We start from the raw sequence: 15,365 nt of genomic DNA on the forward strand, positions 1-15,365 counted from the left end.
TAGTCAACGTTCAAAAGGGCTGGAGCTCCTGAAGGAAACCCTCCATGGTCCCCAGGGGGATGCTCCACTGGGGCTGCTATGGGCAGGGCACCGTTCCCTGGAGCTGCATCCCCCTGGGATGCTCCAGGGGCGATGGGTGTTGAGCACTCGAGGCCTCAGCAGGGCACTGATGTGGATGTTATCGACCAGGGTCTTCGCCTCCCCCTCTCCTGTTTACTGATTTCCCATCCCTCCCCAGTGCACTGCGTTTTTTAATCCATCCAGGTCATGGCCTGCTTGAGTGGAGCCAGCCATGGGGTCAGTACTAACGATATGCTAATGAGGCTGGGGCAATCAATTCCCCCTCATCAGGCAATCGATCCCCACTGCAGGTGCATCTGATCTTGGGCTGTGCAGGAGCAGCATCTGATTTTATTATTGAGGGGTTCTTTCACGCTGTTTGTCAAAGCAGAAAGAGACTTGGAGGAGTTACATGGCTTATAATAAAAAAAAATTAAATAAAAAAAATTAAAAAGAAGGTTTGGGGATTGTAGCATCCTTTTGAATCCAAGAACTGTTTTGCTGGAGGGGTCTGCTATGAAATAGTGGGGTTTTAGTGGGTTTTTGGTCTCCTGTCTGCTGTAGTAGCCACAAGCAAATGCAGAGGAGCGAGCAGGAACAGGATTTTTGATCCCCTGTAATATGTTTGAGCCCTCTAATAGATTTTAGTGTCAACTATTTTTAGCTCAGGGAATTTCCTGATCCTGGTGTTGTTTGCCCCATCTCATTGAGCTCCTCGTTCACTTTCCCCTTCAGGTTTTTTCCACCCTTGAATAAGAATTTCAGCAGCTCAGATGATATGGGGAAACCCATTTAACCACCTCTAGTCCTTGCACTAGGAAAGGGGAATTAAAAATCCCCTGGTGACCTGTGCACCTGGAAAAGGAGGAGGTGTTGGGGAAGGCAACTCTGCAAAGCCTGCCCACACTTCCCACTCCTTGGGTTTCAGTGTCTCATTGCAACTGGAAAGGTTGGAATTAAAGTTGCATGTGCATAATGTCACACAGTCCTCACGTGGGAGTAGGGATGTGCATCCACTCCAGGCCTCCAGCACCTGGATTTAATGGGAAACACTCTCACACCAAACCCAAACAGCTCCTCCCTGGACTCGTGGTGATGCTCAGCTCCTGGCACAGCCCTGCTCAGCCAGGATGGCACCAGGGCTGGACCCATTCCTCACCCCAGCAGGAGCTGCAGCATTGCCACCCAGCAGGCTCACTGGTTTTATTAGAGCTGTCAGGATTTATGATTTTGCTTGGGGCAAAACCCTCTCTCCAAAACAGCCCTGCCCTGAATTAAGCTGGGTGGCACCCAGAGCCCTCCATGGATCCTCACAGGTGTCTTCACTGGGGCTGGCATCCTGTGCTCTCCCTCAGTCATGCCCAGTTACTCCCAGGGAAATAAAATAAAGAACCAAACAGCAAGAAATGCACTAAAAAACTGACCAGTGCCTCTGAAGTGACAGCACGTGGGAGCAGGAGGAGCAAACAAATCCCTGGGAGGGAAAAGTGCTGGCACCACCAACCAGAGCTTGGGAGCAGGGGATGGCCAGAGGTCCTGCAGAGGTGGTGGAGGAGCTGCTCACTTGAATAACGTGGTGGGTGACAGAGATGGAGGCAGCTCTCAGGAGGCACTGGGAAGTCAGAGGATTGCCCAGCGTGGGGCTCACCAGCAGCGTTTGCCCTGTCTGTGGGGAGATGGGCAGGGAGAGGTTTGTGTTACAGGAGGTGACTCTTGTTGGACACGTCTTCTGGTAGGTCAATGAATTCTGCACCTTTTCTCCCCTGATCAACCTGTCAGTTCCAATATTATCATTAATTAGAACACACGGCCAGAGTCAGCTAATGCGGCGTGAGCTGTGAGCCATCACGCCTGTGAGCCGTGTGCCATCCTGGGCTGATCCCGCCGCACATCCCGGTGCCACGGGGCACACTCGTGTCTGCGGTGCTCAGGTAGCCACGGGCTGCTCCCGGTCCTGCCCGTGTGACACAGCTGCCAGTGCTGCTGAGTCAGCAGGATGCTCGCTCCAGCTGAGTCAGCAAAAGCACCGTGGGTGCCGGGCTGTGCCCCTGGGAAAGCGAGCGCTGCATCCGAGGGGGAACAGCCACAAACGAGCTCTGGCAAATGAAGCAATGGCAGCAATGAGATGTTTCTATCAGCCCGATGTCACCTGTGGCCACACAGTGATACCAGCACAGAGGGGACCAGACAAGAGCTTGGCCGCGCAGGCAGTCGGTGACAGGCGATGTTGCAGATGAGGTTACGGCAGTCTTGGTCCCACAATTGCCCCAGGACTGGATTTACCGTGCTGGGCTCTGAGTTCCCCGACCACAGACTGAGTGGGTGCCACCCCAGCAGAAACTGCTGGGCTTTTCAGGCCAAAGCCACCCCCAGGTAGGGCAGTGGGTTCCCCAGACATGGGGTCGCTGCAGGCACTGAGCTTTGCACAGAGCAGCCCCTGCCCTGGCCAGAAAGCAATGGGGTGTTTGGGATGCTGAGCTGGGCACAGTCACCTTCCCTCCAGCACTCCCTGTGCCAGCCCTTCCTCATGTCCATCCCCTCCTGCTTCCCTCCAGCATCCTTCTCCTGGGACTGGCATGTCCCTGACCTCGCTGCAGCTTGTCATTGTCACCAGTTGCAGCCGGAGTTGGCATCACCCTTCTCAAGGTCGGGAGGAGCTTTGGGGTTATCTCTGTGCTCTCCCCAGACTCCACTTTCCCACCACCAGGCTCCCTTCATCAGCAAGAAAACTGTCTTTTCCTAGCACTTATTAAGCCCTAATTTTCATCTTATTCATTACTACCAAGTCATTAAGCTGGCAAGGAATTAAATGAGGTGAAATGAAAAGAATTGAAAGAGACCAAAGAGTTTGGGGTGGTTGGCTTATTTTTTGAAAGAGACCAGGAAATAATCTCCCAGGATTAAGCAGGTGAGAGCAACTAACCCTGTGGAAGGGCATGTAAGACTCAGAGACCAGGTTTCTAATTAAAAAGAGGCATTGGAGAACCCCGGGGGGTATCTGCCTGCTCCTCCCTGCTCGACGAGGTGACAGTGAGGACACCGGGCACGGTCGGCTCCAGGACGGTGAAACAACTCCTCCTCAACTTCAGTGAAGCTCAAATAAAAGCTGATGAAATGGGGATTTCAGGGGACGTTGTGAAGCTTCCAAAAACAGCCTGTCGGTGCCAGACTACGGCCCTGAGCTTTTATATGTATATACACACACATGTATACAGGGGGGGGGGACATTTAGGGATTTTATTTAATATATTGATATGTTAGATACAAACATGTTAATATATGAATACATAAAAATAGATTTAAATCTATGTCTGTATGTATAAAGCCATTGCTTCCAGGAAACAATCTTCTACCTCCAGGGCTATCGACTGGCCTTTGCTGGGTGTTTGCTCCAAGGATGGCTCTGGAGTGTGCACGTGGCATTTATGGAATGCTTTGAAACCCAGTGTGGTAAGTGTCCCTCTCTCTGTCCCTGCCTTGCTCTCCAGGATTTGACCTCACTGCTGCTTGTGTGCCCCCAGGGCTCCTGGCACAGACCTAGATCATCCAGGAGGTGCTCACAGCCCAGCTCTGAGGAGAGCTGAGCTCCAGGGGTGACCTGAGCATCCCACCCCTCGATGGGTCCATAACACCCCCATCTCCCACCCCATCTCCCACCCCGGCTCTGCAGCCACTGGGCGAACCAGAGGCATCGGCTGCTGCCTGGGCATGCCACACCACTCTGTGGCTTTTTTTTTTTTTCCTATTTTTATTGTTGTTTCCTCAGACTGAATTAAAATAACAGTTCTACAGAGCAATGTCAGAGCTGCCAGAGGAATCCCATCTCTCTGGTGACTTCATTAGCACCAGTGCCTGCAGTCAGCAAAGTCACGGGGCTTTATTAGTGCGTGGTGGCTTTTTTCTCTTGCCCTCACATGCAGAACCCTCATTAGTGGGAAGATGGAGCACTAAAGAGTCCCGTTAAGTTTCCATCCAGATTTATTTCACCTCCTCCTTTCCTGACACCGACACCTCGCCATTTCCAGTTTCACCAGCAGCAGGAGCACGTGCACATCTCTCATCAGCACACCTCTCTTCCTGGCCTGGACTGCTGTTACTGGTTTTAAACACACCTGGGCAGGAAGGCTGGGGTTCCTGGAGTCCTGATTCAGCCACTACCCAGCAGGCTGGGGTTTGTTTCCAGCCCTGCTTCACATTCCACACAGCCCTGGGTGAATTGTGACCCTGCCGGTCTCTCGTTCATTTTTGATGCATTCAGGATCGTAAGAGGCTGTTATTTTATGATGGATTAACGACGCTGTATTTGCTTTTAGCCTGTTTTATGGTGCCCCAAGTGCCGTGGCTATAACTCTTCTGTTTGTTTGTTTTATTATCCCACAGGCTGCTCATGGAGATCGCTGTGGAAACACCCACTTTCCTCACCACGGGCTCCCCCAGAGAGGCTGGAGATGTCCCACCCCAGGTAAGGCTCAGCTCACCTGGGCTGGGGGATGTTGCTTTGGAGCTGGACTTGGGGGATCAGGTGTGATGGTTGTGAGGTTGGGGCTGCCAGGGAAGGGAAGGGAAGGGAAGGGAAGGGAAGGGAAGGGAAGGGAAGGGAAGGGAAGGGAAGGGAAGGGAAGGGAAGGGAAGGGAAGGGAAGGGAAGGGAAGGGAAGGGAAGGGAAGGGAAGGGAAGGGAAGGGAAGGGAAGGGAAGGGAAGGGAAGGGAAGGGAAGGGAAGGGAAGGGAAGGGAAGGGAAGGGAAGGGAAGGGAAGGGAAGGGAAGGGAAGGGAAGGGAAGGGAAGGGAAGGGAAGGGAAGGGAAGGGAAGGGAACAGCTGTTTTAATTCAGTGACTCTCTCAGTGCATCCCCCCACCGTGTGCAGTACCCTGGAGCAAGAGGAGCTGCAGCAAGGAGCCAAGGGTGGAGGAGAGGAAGAGAGGAGCTATAGTAAAAATGTGGTGAACCCCAGATATGGGAAGAAATGATGATGTCTGTCTCCAGGTCAGGAGGCTGAAGGATAGCTTTATTAAAACTAGACTATATTACATTAATATACTATTTAAAGAGAGATTATTTTATTTTACATACTTACTTCTTACCTATCAAACTCACAAACTCGTGACTGCTGAGAGCCCGAGCCACAGCTGGATCCCACTGGTCACTGACCCCAAACAACCTTCACCAGGATCCAACCCAGCAACCACTGCAGGTGAACAATCTCCACACCACATTCCACATGGGGAAAACAAAGGGGCAGAGAGACAGATTGTTTTCTCTTCTTCTCTCTGTGCTTCTCCTGAGAGACAGAATGATGTCTCTCTGTCCAGAGAACGTGAATGTCACAAGGAGCTGTCACTGCTGCAGGTCACATCCTTTTGTCATCCCCACAGCTGGAGCCCTTCTCCAGGCTGGCCTGGGTGCAGGTGAGCTGCTCCTGACACGGGCTGTGCAGCCAGGTAAGGTTTGAAAGGCAAACACAGGCTCGGGGTTCTCCCCATCTTTGGGGATGTCCTTGAGGGTCATCCCAGTGTCCCACCTCCCCACTACCTCCCCTCCCCTCCCCAGGGGCTGGTGCATTTGCAGAGAGGCATCCAGTTCTAATAATCCACATTAACACCTCAGGCTGGTGGATGCCAGCACCAAGGGCCAGACTGCATTTCAGCTGAAAGGCTGGTAATTTCCAGTAGCAATTTCTAGCAAATTTCCTCCTAATTTCCAGTAGCAAAGGTCAACTGGGAGCTTCAGGGATTAGAGCAGTGGGTTGGAGAGGGAAACAAGAAATGAAAGAAGAAAATAAACATAAAAGTCATACAAAACAAGTAGCTGGAAGTAATTCCATTAAATCAGATGTTTTAAAAAGGAAATATTAAAATATTAACTATGTAATTAAGTATTTATTAATTAAAAGAGAAGCCAAGCCACATTAAGCTGAGCAAGGTCCAAATCATGTGCAAGTTCTTGTTTAGCTCAGCTGCCAACTCAGTGGACCTTGGTTATGTTTCCCAGGGCCTTGGGCTCAGATCTGTGGACGGGACAGCAAAGCAGATTCCTGAAGTTAGAAGACCAAAATTTCCAGTTTCCTGCTCTCCCGAGGTAAGAGCTGCCCATGTTGGCTTTTCCAGCAGCTCCTTCCTGCAGATCCCCAGAGCTGCTGTGGAGCTGGGCTGGCAGCGAGGCCAGGGCTGCTGTCCCTGGCTGTGCATGGCTACCATCCCTCCTCTGGTGACATCCAAGCCTGCTGGGACCCATGTGCTGCTGTCCTTGACCTCCTGGACTGCAGGAGCTGGGCGTGGAGGTGGATCACTGAGGCACAGACTGGGATGTCTCAGCATCCCAGCTCTGGGAGAGACCTTGGTGTCCCCCTGCCAGGAGCTGGTGTCACCAGGCCGGTGGCTTGCGTGGCTGGAGCTGGTGCCAGGGTCACATTGAGCTCTCCCAGCATTGGGAGCAAGAGCTGTCTGGTGCCTTTGACAAACTCATCTGTCACCGAGTGAGGGCCATGGGCTGCGAGACACTGCAGAAGAGAGAGAATTAAAGAGGGAGAGAGAAAGAGCAATCAATACATTATTTAGCAGCAGGAATGCAAATGACAAAAAATTAATGAGGCCTCCCCCCCACACACACACCCTTCCCCCAGCCCTCCTTTGCTGTAAGATTGCTGACAAATTCTCTGGAAAATATCAAAACAGCCGGAGGGTGTAACCTGCCAGAGTGATGCACCATTATCTATTATTGATGGAAACCTTGACAAGTTCCCTTTAAAAAAGGAGAGAGAAAGGGAGGGAGAGAGGGGAAAAAAATGCATCTAATCTTTGTTTTAAAGCTACAGTTGCTCATTTTCCCTTCCCTGAGGGCGGCTGAGGAACAGAAGCGGTGTCACCGTGTGGTGATGCTCCCTGAGCCCCAGCGTGGCCGGGAGCCTCTGGGCTGGGCTGGGCTGGCAGGGAATCCACGGGGTGCATATGGAGGAGGAATATTGGTTTCTTCCCCTGTAAAGAGTCTTTTAAGCCTCATTTAAAGATGAAATAGGGCTGAGCTGGCAGAGACAGCACTGGGGATTGTGTCTGGGGAGAAGCTGGGGGCTTGGGGTAAGAGGGAGGGAAAAGATGATCAAAGCAAACCATGTGGTAAATCTGGGAGGAGAGAGCTGCTGTGGGAGAGGAGGAAGAAAAGGTAGAAAAAGTGACTGGGGGAAAAATACCTAGCAAGTCCCTGAAGCATAGCAAACCCTGTCCTGAGCAGCAGAGAGGTGAGAAACCATGGTAGCCAGCACAGAGGCACTATCAAACAGGCTGGCGAGTGACACACTGCAGGGATTAATACTTAATAAATGTCACTGGCCTCCTGACAGCTCCTCTGCTTTGGCCTCTTACAGCAAAAAAACCCAGCAAAAGCCCCCAAATAAGCCATGAGGAGCAGGTGATCTCAGCTGCTCCTGTTGTCCCATCACCCCAAGCCGGGGGTGAGCTGTCCCCGCTCCTGCTGGTGCCACCATCCCGCCAGTGCCACGCAGGGGACAGCTGGGCTGTGTTGGCTGCAGAACCCCCGTCTCACCCAGCCCTGGGGGTGCTGCAGGGCAGGGGGACAAGCCGACAGAGCTGATGCTACAGGAGCCCCCCCAGCACCCTTCCCTCCATCCCCCTGACCCTCCTTGAGCGCCCACCTCGCCCTGAATTTATAACCTGCTTTCCTTTCTCTGCTGTGCCCCTGCTGCCAAGGAGGCGTGCAGCTCTGGGAGGGAGGGCTGTTGTTGCAATGTGGGCTCCCACCTGTGTCATCGTGCCTCAGTTTCCCTAGGCACAGGCTCTCACTTTGAGGTCCAAAATGAAGGACACCTTGTAGATGACAGTAATTATTCACTGTTGCTTTTTTTATAGGTCCTCTAAAGAATTTCTCTCATCTCACAGCCCAGTCCCTCAAGGATGCTTATGGGATCTATTCCAGGCAGACGCTGAAATCCAGCTCCTGTTTCCCCATCAGTAGCTCTAGGCCTGTCCTCGGGCTATTTAACATTGAAGGCACAGGAATTACCCCCAGAGGTTTATATCCCCACCCCACTGTCCTGTCTTCAGCAGAGTCCATGCCAGAGACCCCAGAGGTACAAAATCCTGGGCAAGACAGTTTGTAGCTTATTAAATTTAATCCTGGCAAACACCACTGTTCCAGTTTATGCCCACTGGCGTTGGAGGTCCTGCTGAACTCCACGTTCCTGTGAATCTTCATGGCAGAGCACGCTGCAGCTCTGCCTGTTCTTGGTTGGAAAGGTATCCTCCTCTAACTGCATTGGAAGTTTCCTGTTTTGGTGCTGCAGGGGTAAATTTGTGCTCCCAGTCGCCTCCTCTACCTCAGCCAGTGCTTTGTATGCCTCTGCCATGCCTTCCTCGTCCTCACCTCTATCCCATCCCCTCTTCTTCTAAAACTAAATAGCCCTAAGTCTTTTTAATCTCTTCTCATGGATTATTGATACTATTTGTTGCAATTCTTTGGATCTTTTCCATTTCTGCTCTACCCTGGCTGGGATGATGGGGTGATGAGCAGACTCTGCTGAAGGTGAAGTTTATGAAGTCACAGCAGCTCCGCCGCCTATCCCTGCTCTGTCCAAACCCGCTCGCTTTGGGAAGGGGCAGCTCCTGCCCATCACATTCCCTGCTCCTGGACCTCCCTGCAGCACTGCCAGGCTGCTTCCCTATGGTTTTATCTCTCAGGAAGAGCCCCCATCCAGCAGCAGAAGGATCCATGGTTTTCTCTGTGTGTTTTGTTGCAGCAGTTGAGTTCCGCAGTCGCGTTTCCCAGCCCCAGCTCCTTTTTTGAGTACTTGACTGCTCAGCCACTGCTGGGACTCACAGAGCTATTCTGAGTCCCCCCAGGCCTTGTTGCTGCACGGTCCAGAGCCTCTCTGGACACCCCAGACACAGAGGTGCTGCTGCTGCTCCCCATGGTCCCTTAGCAGCATCCCCAGTAACGGGGAGCAGTCGTGTTCCCCTTCCTGGCTTGCTCCAGCTCTCTCCCAGCACATCCACAGCCTCAGCAGCTCCTTGTGTTTGCAAATCCAAACCCACCAGGGGGTGATGCAGGCAGTGCACAGGCTCCTGTTTAACTGGGGAGGTGGCCCAGTTTATACAAAATTATTTGTGTTCAAGGGGTGGCAGGCAGGGCTCCCCACTGCCTTCTCTTTGTGTCCCGCTCTTGGGGGTCTCGGGGGGAGAAAGCCCCTTTGCTAAAGGGTTCTCCCCACTCATCTAGCTCACTTGGATGCTTATTAGTTAAATATTATTTTTAGTTAAATTGTTTTTTTTTGTTGTTGTTATTGGAAGGCAACCAGGCTGATTCCCTGATTTTATCCCTTGAGTTTACTTCAAGTTTGGCTTTTACTGCTTTTCCAGCTTGCTGCAGGGTTATCTTACTTCTCTTTCAGCCACAAGGAAATGAGTCTTGATGTCCATCTGAAATGTGCTGCATGCTGGGTTTTCTGCCATCCTGACCACAGCAGTGTCAATTTTATCAGAAGCTGAGCTAAACCCTGTCCACCTTTAAGCTGGGGAGAAAACAGGACTTGGTCCCATGCTAATTGTACTGAAGGCTGAGTAACTTTTTTTTATTCTCTTCTTATTCCTTGGTTAAACCCAGCTGCCCCCTAAGCATTCAGGAGCCATCCCCCAAATATCACGGCCTGCAGGGAAGCACTGAAAGCTAGAACAAGGTAACAAAGCTGTAAGAGCAATTGGAGAGGGGATTGCTGAGATGGGGCTGCCAAAGAATGGAGAAACTCCAGCTCCTGCAGTGGGACCCACCCAGCCCAGGTAGGCAGGCTCTCAGCTGACAAGGAAATCAGCATTTCATGGAGCTGAAGGTCACCCTTGGGCCAGCTGCAGGGGGACAGAGAGCAGCCGCCGTGGTCACCATGGTGCTGGAAATGTCATGTCCAGCCAGAGCATTTGTTTTGCTTTCCTATTGTCTGTTGTGCTAAAGAAACCTTTGTTGGCAAATGGACTTCATGGGAAGTTTATCTCCCTGCTGCTGACTTTGTGCAAAACAAAACCAAAAAAAAACCACACACAAAAAAAAAGCAATAATAATAAGAATCCAACATAAATTCCCAGGAGGAATCAGGAGGTCAAGTTTAAAAATAAAATAACATAAAGGAAGGAAGAAAAAAAACTACACCAAACAACCCATCAGCACCAGCTTGAAGATGAAGAGAAGTGCTGTGGGCTGAGGAATAATGGTTTGAAGTTCGCATCGTTATCAGAGGGATGTGCCCCACATTTACAATGCTCTCTGAAATGTATCAGGGCTTGTGCCGCATAATGGGAGCAACGTGGGGGTCGGTCAGTCCCTCCTTCAAGACCAGGAGGGCCAAAGTGAAGACTTGCATGAGGCATTGCAGCTTGTCACCCTGCGCGAGAGGGATCTTGGAGGGGCTGGGTGAGAATCGCTGGCTCATGTTCATACCAACTGCCAGGGTGGTTGCTGTGCTCTTTAATGAGGTCCAGAGGTGTCTGTGCCTCTCCTGTCTACTTGCAAAGGTGAAAGGGCCGTTTTACAAAAGGGGAAACTGAGGCACAGAGAGGCCAGCCTTCCTCAAGTTACCTTTTTGCACTGAAAGAAACGCGTTCCCTCTCCTCCGTGCTGGTGCCACTCTCTGTTCAGAGGCAGCGCTGCCTTTCCCAAGCCTGGATCTCCTGCAGCCCTCAGGATTCTGCACATCTCACTCCTGACCTGCCACAGGCTCCTTTGTTCCGTGCTGGGCTCCCCAGGTGGATTTGCCAGCACAGCTCATTCCTGCCCTGCAAGACCTCTGCTATTTCAGACCGTGGCTGCCTGCAGCTCCCCCAGGTTTCTCTCCTCTATCCTTCCTGCAGCTGCTGACAGCTGTACGGACTGTGTGGAGCTTCAGCAGCGTGGCCAGGTGACACTTTGGCTTGAGCACAAGGTCTCCCCACCTGGGATTGGCAGGGAGGGGAAATCTAGGCTGTCACGTCCAATTACATTTTTCCCTGGGTGACCTTTGTTTCCATAACACAATTTTTATTATTTGACTTTGTAATATTGATTTTGATTTCCTTTTTTGATTCATTTTCCTTTCACTCTTTCCTGCAGGGAGTGACTTGGTTCACCTTCAGCATCTGCTTGCTCTGTAGTGTGAGGCAGGAAGGGTCACTTGTCCATGGAAAATGACCTGGAAGAAAAGCAAGGTTCTAAAGAGGGCTTGTGTATGAGCTGGGCTTGCTTCTGGCGCTCTAAATTGGGCCCCTCCATCCTGTCCTTCCTGAATACCCCTTGGCTTTATGGTGAGTTGTCTCCCTCATCCAGAGGTGGATGGGAACTGCATTGCAATGAAGCAGGTCTGGATGTGGAGCTCCTCCAGTCTTTGCTGGCAGCAGGAGCAGCAGGACCATCTTCTGCTTGAAAAGGAGAGTTTTCCACAGAAATGTGTCCATCTCCTTGTGCTCCATCCTCAGCAGTGACCAGTAATGATGCTTCAGAGGATGGAGGCAGAGTCTAAAGCACATTTCCCATAGTGCTGGTGTCTCCAGCAGCCTGTGCCACGAGACAACAAACTTTCCTCTCCCCTGCTTGCTCAGTGCCCAGAGGCTGCCAAGGTCTGTGATGCAGCGTGGCACTAGGTGATGTCCAAGCCATCCAAAGGGGGTGGGCTTGGGACCATCTGTGTCTCTGGGACCATGCCCTCATTATCTGCAAGTGGAAAGGACTGCCCCAGATATCCTGCTCCCTTCCTCTGACAGGGAGAGAAGGGCCTTCCCTCCAGTTCTGAGCCCAGCAACACAAACTCCAGAGCCAGAAGGGTCAGGGCAGGCTTCAGAGACCCTGCTCAGAGCTGCTTTTACTCTTCAGGGACAACACAGATGGACCATGATGTGGTCAACAAAGTCAGCAGCTGAGCTCCAGCCATGCACAGCAAAGATCTTTATTCAATTCTCTGCCACGGTGCCAATAAACCCCTGGAGGATGAGCCATCGATGTGAACCTCCACGTGTGGGGAGGTGAAAGGACAGCCAGACGTCTGACCACTGAGAAGTGCTGACAGAAACACCTGGGAGTGCCAGACACCTCGTTAGCCAGAGTATCTTGTGCTGGTGATTCACAAGCTTATGTTTTCACTGTGAAATATAGTCCCCAGTAGAGGGAAAAGATTAAACCAGAGAAAGAACCTTTACAGCCTTTTCTCCTTCCACCCTCACCTTCCTAATTACTTTAAATGTACAAAGGGTTTGTCATAAGCTGTTTAGTCTCTCTCTCAGTTTTTCTTTTTAATAATCCCAGGGCCTGGGGTTCTTCTCAGTGTCCCGCCTCAGATCCACCTCATCCTCCTGTGACAGCTCAGGCCAACAATTTTTTTCTCCCTATTTACTTCTTTTCACAAAGACTAAGAAAAAGACATCAAAAAGCTTTACTTCAAGCTGTAACTGTAACAGATATATGTGAAAGTGCAATTTATTTATTTTTTGATTAATCCCCCAGTCCCAGTGACCTGAGTCTCTGCCCTCCTGACTGTTGCTGTTTTACAGATGGGGAGCCCTGAAACACTGGCCCACCCCAGACATCCAATGGGTTTGTTGGTCTTGAACTGGAGATTTGTCTGGGGAACAAAACAAAACAACAAACCAAAGGTCTGTGACCAAGCAGGGAAGGGACCGAGGATTTCAGGGTTGGGATGTTGCAATAGGACAAGGGGTAATGGCTTTAAACTGAAAGAGGGTCAATTAAATTACATACAAGGAAGGAATTCTTTACAATGAGGGTGGTGAGGCCCTGGCACAGGGTGTCCAGAGCAGCTGTGGCTGCCCCTGGATCCCTGGAAGTGCCCAAGGCCAGGCTGGACGGGGCTTGGAGCAGCCTGGGGCAGTGGAAGGTGTCCTTACTCGTTCCAGGGGGTTTGGAACTAAATGAACCTTAAGGGTCCCTTCCAACCCCGACCATTCTGTGATTCTATCACTCCTTGTCCCGCCTGCAGGCAGAGGACAGGGTGCACCTAAGGGATAACCACTGCCGGGGTTCTCTCCTCTGCCTCGCCCCGGACGCTTCTCTTGGCTCAGGCTGGGGGGAGCCGGCGGTGGCCCCCAGCCCCATGTGCCGGCATATGCTGCCCTCTAGAGCCAGCACCCAAATCTCGCCTTTTTTAAAGGAAAAAGCTGCGAGAAACCAAGTCCTGACAGTCGTGTGTCAGAAAGGGAGATCCAGTGGAAACTCCCCCCGGGGTGAGAGCCCTCAGAGGGACCAGCTCCGCGGCCACGGGGGAGGCACAGGGGAGCCTTGACAAATCTGCCCAGACCATCAGCTATACTGCTACTACTACTATTATTATTAATAATAATAATAATAATAACAACTTGTCTCTCACTCCAGCACACAGAGCACGGGGGTCTGTCACACAACTGGGACCACCAGCTGCTGTGCCAAAAAAACCTGAACACCGACCTTTCCTCGAGGAGGTGAAAGTGGGGATTTGCCCAAAGTCAATGTCTCCCATTTGTCTTTTTTTTTTTTTCCCCTCATATGAACTTTGATGCAGATTGCATCAGGTATATTTTCCCTGGTACTGACACAGAGCTCTGTCCCTTTCTGAGTCTCTCACCCAGAGAGATCTCTCCTCAGGAGAGGAGCACAATGAGAGCAGATCGCTCCTCTGAGTCTCTCTCCCAGTGTGTGTCCCCCATGATTATGCTGTCTTCTCCTTCCCCAAACAATGCCTCTCCTTTACCTCATACTGGCATCCCACTCCTTTTTTTCCACCCCTGAAGACCTCAGAGGAGTTGCAGCCATTAACAGGAGATGATAATCTTGCCCTTCAGCTTTAGTTGCTTCCAATAATTTTTTTTTTCAACACTTCCCAGTAGCAAAACTTTCCACCCCGCAGGCTGTGCAGGGGTAGGGCACATCGGGTCACTGTGGTGTGTTTGTCGTGTTGGATAAGGTTTTTCAGTGAGCTTTTGGAGTCTTAATCACACTGGCACTATCCTGAGCAGCGATGTTATCAAGGCCAGTGCTGGGGCAAGGCATTGAGCAAGAGGGCATTTGGCTAAACTGCATTTCCCCAAATAATAAATTTTTCCCCTTCTAAATAATTTCGCAGTTATTCCATGCTAAAGCCCACTCGGACAGCTTTGTTTGGGGTGAGCGGCCGCTACCCCCCGGGATTTCTGCAGGGACAGCATAGCAGGACCTGAGCCCTGATGCCACGAACTGGAGGGGGACAGGAGAGCGGGGCTGGGACGGGAGCAGCCCGGGATTTGGGCTGAGCCCTCACTAGAGGGCAGGAGCGCTCTTCAACTGCGCAGCTCGAGCCTCGTTGGCATTTCTTGCACAATTTCCCCCGTTCAGCGGGTCAGTTGTACAGTTCAGTGACTCCCTGCAGGAAATGACCCTGTGGGGCTGCACTCTGTGTCTGCTGGCCTTCCCCAGGTGCTGTCAGCCCGTCTGGGGCTGCCTCCAGAGAGGGCTTCCACCGTCTGCTGAGCGTTCCTGGCAGGTTTTGCTGCCGGGGAGTTTCTCCCAGAGAAGAAATATTTGGGGAAGGAGGCTCCAGGTGTTGCCCTCACATCTGGCACGTCTCTGGCTGTAAGGTGAACTTTAGCACTGCGCTCTCATCTGATAGCAAAGCAGGTACCCAACGTATTCGTAATTTCTTCTTCCTGATGTAGCATCAGCACCTGAAAAATTGGCTCTTTGTAGGTGCTCCAGCATTGCTCACTCTTGAAGGTAACCAGCTACTGCCATCCCTTTCCCTGAATCCAAATGCACTGCAAGAACCATCCCTATGGGTCTCACACTGCTCTGTAACAGCCTGAAAAGTGACATCTCTCTTCACAGATCTCCTCCTGCTCTCCTGGCCACAGCTCTGCCCTTAACAACAAGCTCAATGGACACAATCAGCTCCGAGGTGTTTTTCCCCAGCTGACTCCAGGGGATATTTAGAAGCATCAGGTTTTCCCAGCGTTGTGAGTTACATCTTAATGCAGAAACCACAAGAGAAACTCCAGCATCCCCCGGAAGGCAACACATCATGGGCACAACGGGGCTTTTTATATCAGAGACTATGAAAAGACCTTCCAATTTAGTAGCTGTTCTGTTCATATCTCACATTATTGCACACACGCTCCTTCTCCCTTGCCCAAGTCTGAAAACGGGAGGGTGTAAGAATAGCAGCTTGTTACTTCATCTGTCTGCTTCCTGTGTGTACTCCCAGTCGGGTCTGCTCTCATTAGCATCACCCGCTGCAGGTCCTTGTTACTACTGCTCACTAATCCGAGTGAGTCAGCACAGCTCAGCGTGCCTGCAACAGCCACCATTTACATCTG

General features: G+C 51.4%; 2 long non-coding RNA genes across 2 annotated transcripts; one reads left to right on the top strand and one right to left on the bottom strand.

The window, feature by feature from the left end:
* Positions 1-3,344: 3,344 nt before the first annotated feature.
* LOC137486320 (uncharacterized) lies at positions 3,345-3,646 on the bottom strand. Its single transcript, XR_011005689.1, has 2 exons — positions 3,557-3,646; positions 3,345-3,520 (listed from the first exon to the last, which is right to left on the bottom strand). It is a non-coding gene; the product is annotated as an uncharacterized lncRNA (long non-coding RNA).
* A 7,045-nt stretch (positions 3,647-10,691) lies between these two features.
* Positions 10,692-11,203, top strand: LOC137486167 (uncharacterized). The gene is made up of 2 exons (XR_011005606.1): positions 10,692-10,954; positions 11,146-11,203. It is a non-coding gene; the product is annotated as an uncharacterized lncRNA (long non-coding RNA).
* The last annotated feature ends 4,162 nt before the right edge of the window (positions 11,204-15,365 follow it).

This window comes from Anomalospiza imberbis, chromosome 21 (assembly GCF_031753505.1).
Source record: "Anomalospiza imberbis isolate Cuckoo-Finch-1a 21T00152 chromosome 21, ASM3175350v1, whole genome shotgun sequence".
Classification (NCBI taxonomy): domain Eukaryota; kingdom Metazoa; phylum Chordata; class Aves; order Passeriformes; family Viduidae; genus Anomalospiza; species Anomalospiza imberbis.